Genomic DNA, 9,535 nt, shown 5'->3' on the forward strand with positions numbered 1-9,535 from the left:
CTGGAGAGATGAGACCAGGTTGCTTTTCCATGGAGCTCTGGGACTGAGGCATGGTAAAGAGAACCTTGGGATACACTAAGCTGGGTGGCAAAGGTAGATTCATAATAGAAGTTGGCAAAAGGGGGAAAGAGAGCTCTAAATTAGGAGTAAGTCCCAGCCTGAAATATGTGTGGGGTATTGAGGTAGGAGGAATAGAGGAAACACTATATATTAAACAAAACAGCATAAAATAGGACTAAAAACACCCACAACAGAGATCTTCAAGGGAAGAATAAAAAACCTGACTATTCAGGCAAGACATAGTTAAGTGGCCCTTGTGCAAATGAGATCAGTTTACCTGCTTCTTGGAAGAAATACCCTAGGCTTGTCCACAGTGTCGTAGATGGGGCTGACGGCCCTGAGCACCTTCAGCTTTCAGTGGCAAACCCCAACATTCTGGGCAAGGTTAGGTCATAGGTGGCTGGAGCAGGGCTGGAAGAGACTGAACCCTCCCTTAGAGGAGCGAGGGGGAAGCCTACCTTCCAGTGTCCCTGTTTCCTCACAGCAGAGGCATGTAAGTCTGGCAGGCTTTAGCTCAATGACCTTCCTTTGCCACTATTGAAGCAGGACCCAGATGGCATCCTAGGAGGCCCCTTTGGGGCATTGGAGCCTTTAAGGGTGTATCCTAAAAGCTGGTAGTTCCCCTGATCTTTATTGGGCTTTTTCTGCCTCTTGGTATCTTAAAAGCCATGCTCAGAAGATCTCGCTGAGGGGTTTGAGGATCCCCATCCGCCTATATAAATCTTTTCCATATATCTAGAGCTATTTGGAAAAAGACAAAACAGTGTTATTAGCTGGATCAAATAAAAGAAGGTAGTAGTTTGAAAGAGAAAAAGATTTGGCATCTTCTGTTTATCAGCATTCAAAAGAAATTTAAAATTTTTAACGTAAAAAGCATGACATGGTAGACCCATAGGATTTCCAAGGTATGACTCCCCCCTTTAAAATTTTTTTAAATTGACCTTAAAATATTTGCTGGGTACACTTTAATAATACCTTGACTTTAAAGATTGTAAGAAATACGCATAATTCGAAAGGTTTGACAAAATACAGTAAATGCTTTTGCTCCATATGCAGGAGCCTTTTCAGTTTAGCCAGTTTAGGAAATCCAATAATAGAACAATGCATACAGACAATGAGCTACAACATGCTTAGGAGCCTCTCCTGTTCTGACAGAGGTTACTATAAATCCAGAATATGTATCCACTGTAACGTGGACATAGGACTGTTTGCCAAATGAAGGTATATGAGTAACATCCATTTGCCAAAGATGTCCTGGTAGGGGTCCTTGAGGGTTAACTCCAAATGAAGGGACAGATTGTAGTATAGGACCCCTTGGACAGGATTTGCCAATCTGCCGTGCTGCTTCCCGAGAAAGTTGAAACTGTTTACACAGGGTTGCAGCGTTCTGGTGATGAATAGTATGAGACTGAATTGCTCGATCTGTCATGGTTGCTCCAAATAATTTTCTTTTGGGTAGCTTGATCAACAAGGGCATTCCTTTGTGCTAAAGCTCCAGGGAGCATGGAGTGAGCTCGAGTATGTCCTATAAAACATGGAGCTCTATGTTGACATACAAGTCTTTGAAGAAGTAGGAACTGCTGGAATAGTTCATCAGCATTTGTCCCTAAGACTGCAGTCTTTATAGTGGAAACACCATAAGTAAATATTTGCTGTCTGTATATAGATTAAAGGGAGAATATGGCAAATGCTGAAAAGCCATGATAATGGCATATAATTCTAGTCTTTGAGCTGATTTTAAGTTGAGAGTTTCAGTATAAAGTTGTCCATTGATTTGCAAGAGCGATTTGCCATTTAGTGGAAGTTTCCCAGAGCCATTGTTGTTGATCCTTTGAAAAAAGGAACAACAATAATTTTGAGGCTCAAAACCTATAAGTTGTAAAAGTTGTAAGGGTCGCCTATGCCCCTTGATAATCCAGGATGGTTCAATGTGCCCAAGCTGTAGCTACTCTTGTACCAATTGAGCAGCCGCCCTAAGTTTCTCCTGAGAAAGGGGCCATTGGTCTACCCATGCAGGATTATCTGATTTCCAAGTAATTGGGTCTGCACAATGCATTATTGAAGTAGCAGGAGCTACCAAGGCCCCTATGCTAAATTTTGATATCCTAATCCACACCTTCTGGCATTGGATGCCACTTCTATGGGGGTGAAAATTCCTCGCTGTTCTTTCCCTAGTCCCTTGGTGGGCAAAAATCCCCGATCAAGCATCTGAGTACTGACTAAACCATTAGAGTGATAAGCAATGCTCCCATATTTTTTAAAACATCTCTACCCCACAAATTAACTGGCCATCCAGGGAGCACATAAAGCTTAAAAAAATCCAGAATGACCTTCTTAATCTTCCCAATGTGGAAAACTAGAACTTTGTTGAGGGGATTTACTCTGCCCTATACCTTGTAATTATGTGGCTGCTGCATGAGTGGGCCAGGAAGCTTAGCAATAACAGATACATCAGCTCCAGTATCTAAAAGTCCTTTAAATTTTTGCTCATGTATTGTTAGTTCCATTTCAGGGCGTTCCTGACCTATTTTTTTAAATCCAATTGGCAAAATCAGAGGAGCCAAATCACCAATTTGCTTGGGGCCCCTTTTGCAGGATGTGGCCTGAGAAGCAGAATTAGCATCCTTATACTATTCTTCTAACTGCCTGAATTAGCCATGAGACAAATTCTTTTTTTTTAAATTAATTTTAATGGGATGACATTGATAAAATTGTTTTCTGTCACCTTCCATTGTCTACAGCCATATCTCTAGATTAGTGTCAAGTGACCAGTACTTAATCCCTGTAAGGGCTCTGGAAAGGCTCCCTTATATGTAGTAGATTTAGCTTAAGTTTTTAATTTTTGAATTTTTTTCATTGACTTGAGGGATGAGGAAGGAAGATGGGGGAAGGGAAAGAGCGTGAAAGATAAACATCAGCTTGTGGCTCCACTTAGTTGTTCTATTTTAGTTGTGTACTCATTGGGTGCTTCTCATACATACCCGACCGGGGATCAAACATGGGACCTTGGTGCATTGGGATGATGCTCTATACACTGAGACACCCTGCCAGGGTAACTTAATTTTTTATTATTTAATTTATTATTTAAAATGCCAAGTGGAAAAATACATTTTAAAGAAAAAAAGTATTATTTTCCAAAAAATTCCAGTTGTTTTATACAGTGGTCTTGTATATATTTTTTCAATTCAGATTTCAATCCAATATTACTTGGATTATTTTCTTAAGATTTATTATTATTATTATTGATTGACTTTGGAGAGACAGAGAGAAGAAGGGAGTGAGATTGAGTTAGAGATAGATAGATAGATAGATAGAGAGAAAAGCATTCAATTGTTGTGAATTCATTGGTTACTTCCTTGTGTGTGCCCTGACTCGGACTTGAACCCGCAACCTTGATATTTCAGGATGACTCTCTTACTGATTGAGGTAACTGGCCAGGGCATTAAGATTCTTTTATTAGTATACCTGAAAACAGACTAATTCAGTTATTTTAAACTACAATGACTTAGAGAAATATATACTTAAGATTACTATTTAATTCAGCTGGTTAATTATGAACATTTGGGAAATATTTTTGTTATGTTGAATGAAAAAAATAAATTATTTAAGCAGATGATTTGCTTTAATTTAAACAACTTATAGAGTCACAATAAAGTTATATAATTACTCTAAAAATCGTGTTATTTATGAAATTCTGTGTATTATAAATATGTATACTCCAAAGAAAAGTAGCATTTTAGCCAACAATGAAAGTTCTAATGCCATTTGTTTATATAATTTATTATCTTTATCTTGAATTTAATAATTGAACAAGGTATTAAACAATCAATGATAGGCAAGACTTTTGAAAAATTAACAACTGGGTATGAAATATGTGCTCAGTATGTTACTAGTTAATATTGAGAATAACTAAAAGGTAACAAGAGGGACAAGAAAATAAAAATCAAATGAATAAAATGTACAATATGTCAGATGGTTGTGTTATGGGCAAAAATAATAAAGCAAGGAATGCAACAGAGAACCAGGGATGTAGCCACAGCTTTAAGTCAAGTTATTAAGGAGGCAGTATAGCTATATTTAAAAACTGTGGAAGATTTCAAAAGGAAGATATTGTTAACCCAGACAAAAAGTCAGAGAGGCCTGTCATTCACCCAACTGAAGACTTATTGCAGTTACACATGCAGAGCCTTACGAGTAAGCAATCTGATGGGAGAGGGATTTGTAGTCACCGAAAGGCATTGTAAACCACATGGTCTCATAACACAGTCTTTGTGAATCAATTTATTTCTTATGCTATAATATGAACTAAATAAATCAAGGATTGTTTAGGTGCCTGCATTGCCTATTAAACAAATTTATTTTAAAAAGTTAACATCATTGTAAATATTAGCTTAGGGCTAAGAATCTCTGAATTTAAAACATTGAATTATGATTGAATTAAAAATTTTTTATTCACTGTTGGAGATCTTTTTTCTTCCATATTGTACATTAAATCCTCAGACTTTATTCATTTTATAGTTGAACACTGTGTCTATTTACTCTCCCCACTTTTCCCACCCACCCTACCTCTTGGCAACCAGTTTTCTATTCTCTGTTTCTATTAGTTTGACTTCTTTTTTTTTTTTTAAAGATTCTACATTTTTTTAAATTTTATTTTTTTTAAATAATTTTATTTTTTTAATGGGGCAACATCAATAAATCAGGATACATATATTCAAAGATAACAAGTCCAGGTTATCTTGTCTTTCAATTATGTTGCATACCCATCACCCAAAGTCAGATTGTCCTCTGTCACCTTCTATCTAGTTTTCTTTGTGCCCCTCCCCCTCCCCCTTTCCCTTTCCCCCCTCCCCCCCGTAACCACCACACTCTTATCAATGTCTCTTAGTTTCACTTTTATGTTCCACCTACCTATGGAATAATGCAGTTCCTGGTTTTTTTCTGATTTACTTATTTCGCTTCGTATCATATTATCAAGATCCCACCATTTTGCTGTAAATGATCCAATGTCATCATTTCTTATGGCTGAGTAGTATTCCATAGTGTATATGTGCCACATCTTCTTTATCCAGTCATCTATTGACGGGCTTTTTGGTTGTTTCCATGTCCTGGCCACTGTGAACAATGTTGCAATGAACATGGGGCTGCATGTGTCTTTATGTAACAATGTTTCTGAGTTTTTGGGGTATATACCCAGTAAAGGGATTGCTGGGTCATAAGGTAGTTCTATTTTCAGTTTTTTGAGGAACCACCATACTTTGTTCCATAATGGTAGTACTACTTTACATTCCCACCAACAGTGGATGAGGGTTCCTTTTTCTCCACAGCCTCTCCAACATTTGCTATTACCTGTCTTGTTAATAATAGCTAATCTAACACGTGTGAGGTGGTATCTCATTGCAGTTTTGATTTGCATTTCTCTAATAGCTAAAGAAAATGAGCATCTTTTCATATATCTGTTGGCCATTTGTATTTCTTCCTGGGAGAAGTGTCTGTTCATATCCTCTTCCCATTTTTTTACTGGATTGTTTGTTTGTTGTTGAGTTTTATGAGTTCTTTGTATATTTTGGATATTAGACCCTTATCTGAGCTGTTGTTTGAAAATATCATTTCACATTTAGTTGGCTTTCTGTTTATTTTGTTATCAGTTTCTCTTGCTGAGCAAAAACTTCTTAGTCTGATGTAGTCCCATTTATTAATTTTTGCTTTCACTTCTCTTGCCTGTGGAGTCAAATTCATAAAATGCTCTTTAAAACCCAGGTCCATGAGTTGAGTACCTATGTCTTCTTCTATGTACTTAATTGTTTCAGGTCTTATGTTTAGATCTTTGATCCATTTTGAGTTAATTTTAGTACAGGGGGACAAACTGTAGTCCAGTTTCATTCTTCTGCATGTGGCTTTCCAGTTTTCCCAGCACCATTTGCTGAAGAGGCTTTCTTTTCTCCATTGTGTGTTGTTGGCCCCTTTATCAAAAATTATTTGACTATATATATGTGGTTTTATTTCTGGGTTTTCTATTCTGTTCCATTGGTCTGAGTGTCTATTTTTCTGCCAACACCATGCTGTTTTGATTGTCGTGGCCCTATAATATAGTTTGAAGTCAGGTATTGTAATGCCCCCAGCTTCATTCTTTTTCTTTAGGATTGTTTTGGCTATTCGGGGTTTTTTATAGTTCCATATAAATCTGATGATTTTTTGCTCTATTTCTTTAAAAAATGTCATTGGAAGTTTGATGGGAATTGCATTAAATTTGTATATTGCTTTGGGTAATATAGCCATCTTGATTATATTTATTCTTCCTAACCAAGAACAAGGTATATTCTTCCATCTCATTATATCTTTTTTGATTTCCCTAAATAATGGTTTATAGTTTTCATTATATAAGTCCTTTACATTCTTTGTTATGTTTATTCCTAAATATTTTATTTTTTTTTGTTGCAATCATGAAGGGGATTATTCTTTTGAGTTCGTTCTCAATTGTTTCATTGTTGGCATATAGAAAGGCTATTGACTTCTGTATGTTAATTTTGTAACCTGCAACCTTACTGTATTGGCTTATTGTTTCTAGTAGTCTTTTTGTGGATTCTTTGGGGTTTTCGATGTATAGGATCATATCATCTGCAAAAAGTGATACCTTTACTTCTTCTTTTCCGATATGGATGCCTTTTATTTCTTTGTCTTGTCTGATTGCTCTGGCTAGAACCTCTAGTACCACATTAAATAACAGTGGAGAGAGTGGACAACCGTGTCTTGTTCCTGATTTAAGGGGGAAAGCCTTCAGTTTAGTGCCATTTAATATGATGTTAGCTGATAGTTTATCATATATGGCCTTTATCATGTTGAGATATTTTCCTTCTATACCCATTTTGTTGAGAGTCTTAAACATAAAATTGTGTTGTATTTTGTCAAAAGCCTTTTCTGCGTCTATTGATAAGATCATGTGGTTTTTGTTCTTTGTTTTGTTGATATGGTGTATTACGTTAACCGTTTTATGTATGTTGAACCATCTTTGAGATTCTGGGATGAATCCCACTTGATCATGATGTATTATTTTTTTAATATGTTGTATTCGATTTGCTAGTATTTTGTTTAGTATTTTAGCATCTGTATTCATTAGAGATATTGTTCTATAGTTTTCTTTTTTTGTGCCATCCTTGCCTGGTTTTGGTATGAGGGTTATGTTGGCCTCATAAAATGTGTTTGGAAGTATTACTTCTTCTTCAATTTTTTGGAAGACTTTCAGTAGAATAGGAACCAAGTCTTCTTTGAATGTTTGATAAAATTCGCTGGTATAGCCGTCAGGGCCTGGACTTTAATTTTTGGAGAGGTTTTTAATGTTTTTTTCTATTTCATCTCTACTAATAGGTCTGTTTAGGCTTTCTGCTTCTTCTTGACTTAATCTAGGAAGGTTGTATTGTTCTAGGATTTTATCCATTTCTTCTAGGTTGTTGAATTTAGTGGAATAAAGTTTTTCATAGTATTCTACAATAATTCTTTGTATATCTACGGAGTCCATGGTGATTTCTCCTCTTTCATTTTGGATTTTTTTTTTTTTTTTTTTTTGCATTTTTCTGAAGCTGGAAACAGGGAGAGACAGTCAGACAGACTCCCGCATGCGCCCGACAGGGATCCACCCGGCACGCCCACCATGGGGCGACGCTCTGCCCACCAGGGGGCGATGCTCTGCCCATTCTAGGTGTCGCCATGTTGCGACCAGAGCCACTCTAGCGCCTGGGGCAGAGGCCACAGAGCCATCCCCATCGCCCGGGCCATCTTTGCTCCAATGGAGCCTTGGCTGCGGGAGGGGAAGAGAGAGACAGAGAGGAAGGCGCGGCGGAGGGGTGGAGAAGCAAATGGGCGCTTCTCCTATGTGCCCTGGCCGGGAATCGAACCCGGGTCTTCCGCACGCTAGGCCGACGCTCTACCGCTGAGCCAACCGGCCAGGGCCTGGATTTTGTTTATATGAATTCTTTCTCTTTTTTCCTTGGTAAGTCTTGCCAAGGGTTTGTCAATTTTATTGATCTTTTCAAAGAACCAGCTCCTTGTTCTATTCATTTTTTCTATAGTTTTTCTGTTCTCGAATTCATTTATTTCTGCTCTGATTTTTATTATCTCCTTTCTTCGGCTGGTTTTGGGGTTTTTTTTGTTCTTCTTTTTCTAGTTCCTTAAGGTGTGAAGTAAAGTGGTTCACTTGGGCTGTCTCTTGTTTGTTCATATAGGCCTGAAGTGATATGAACTTCCCTCTTATCACTGCTTTTGCTGCATCCCATAGATTCTGATATGTCGTATTGTCATTTTCATTAGTCTGTATATATTTTTTTATCTCTGCACTTATTTCTTCTTTGACCCCTTCATTTTTTAAAAGTATGTTGTTTAGTTTCCACATTTTTTGGGGATTTTTTTCCTCTTTTTTTGCAGTTGAATTCTAGTTTCAAGGCTTTATGATCAGAAAATATGCTTGGTACAACTTCAATATTTCTGAATATGCTAATGTTGTTTTTGTGGCCCAACATATGGTCAATTCTTGAGAATGATCCATGTACACTGGAGAAAAATGTATACTCAGTCACTTTGGGATGAAATGTCCTGTAGATGTCTATCATATTCAGGTGCTCTAGTGTTTTGTTTAAGGCCACTATGTCTTTGTTGATTCTCTGTTTGGATGACCGATCTAGAGCCGTCAGCGGTGTATTGAGATCTCCAAGTATGATTGTATTTTTGTCAGTTTTTGTTTTAAGGTCAATAAGTAGCTGTCTTATATATTTTGGTGCTCCTTAGTTTGGTGCATATATATTAAGAATTGTTATGTCTTCTTGATTCAGTGTCCCCTTAGCCATTATGAAATGGCCATTTTTGTCTCTGAGTACTTTTGCTGTCTTGTAGTCAGCATTATCAGATATGAGTATTGCTACGCCTACTTTTTTTTGGATGTTATTTGCTTAGAGTATATATTTCCAGCCTTTCACTTTGAATTTGTTTTTGTCCTTGTTACTTAGATGAGTTTCCTGTAGGCAGCATACAGTTGGATTTTCTTTTTTAATCCATTCTGCTACTCTGTGCCTTTTTATTGGTGAGTTTAATCCGTTTACATTTAGTGTAATTATTGACACTTGTGAGTTCATTATTGCCATTTTATAGATTGCTTTCTGTTAGTTTTGTGTTTTGTTTGATCCTTCTTTTTCATTTTTCTATCTTTTGTTTTTATTTGGTTGTATTCCATACATCTTTCCTCTGTTGCTATCTTTTTTTATCTCATGTGCTTCTGTTGTGGTTCTTTCAATGGTGGTTACCTTTGAGTAATGAAAAGGGTCCCTACCCTGTTCATTGTAGCGAACTATTTTGTGAGTACTTTTGCACTCCATATCCTTTGCTACTGTTAATCTCCATCTTCTCTCCCCCTTTCTTTTTGTTGTTGTCACAGTTTAAATTTGGTTTTATTGTGTTCTTCTTAGAGCTTTTACTTGTGGCTCTTTTT

General features: G+C 36.9%; 1 non-coding gene across 1 annotated transcript; it reads right to left on the minus strand.

The window, feature by feature from the left end:
• Positions 1–7,931: 7,931 nt before the first annotated feature.
• Positions 7,932–8,007, minus strand: TRNAA-AGC (transfer RNA alanine (anticodon AGC)). The gene has a single exon. It is a non-coding gene; the product is annotated as a tRNA-Ala (tRNA).
• Positions 8,008–9,535: the final 1,528 nt, after the last annotated feature.

The sequence above is a fragment of the Saccopteryx bilineata genome, chromosome 3, assembly GCF_036850765.1.
Source record: "Saccopteryx bilineata isolate mSacBil1 chromosome 3, mSacBil1_pri_phased_curated, whole genome shotgun sequence".
In the NCBI taxonomy this organism is placed as follows: Eukaryota; Metazoa; Chordata; class Mammalia; order Chiroptera; family Emballonuridae; genus Saccopteryx; species Saccopteryx bilineata.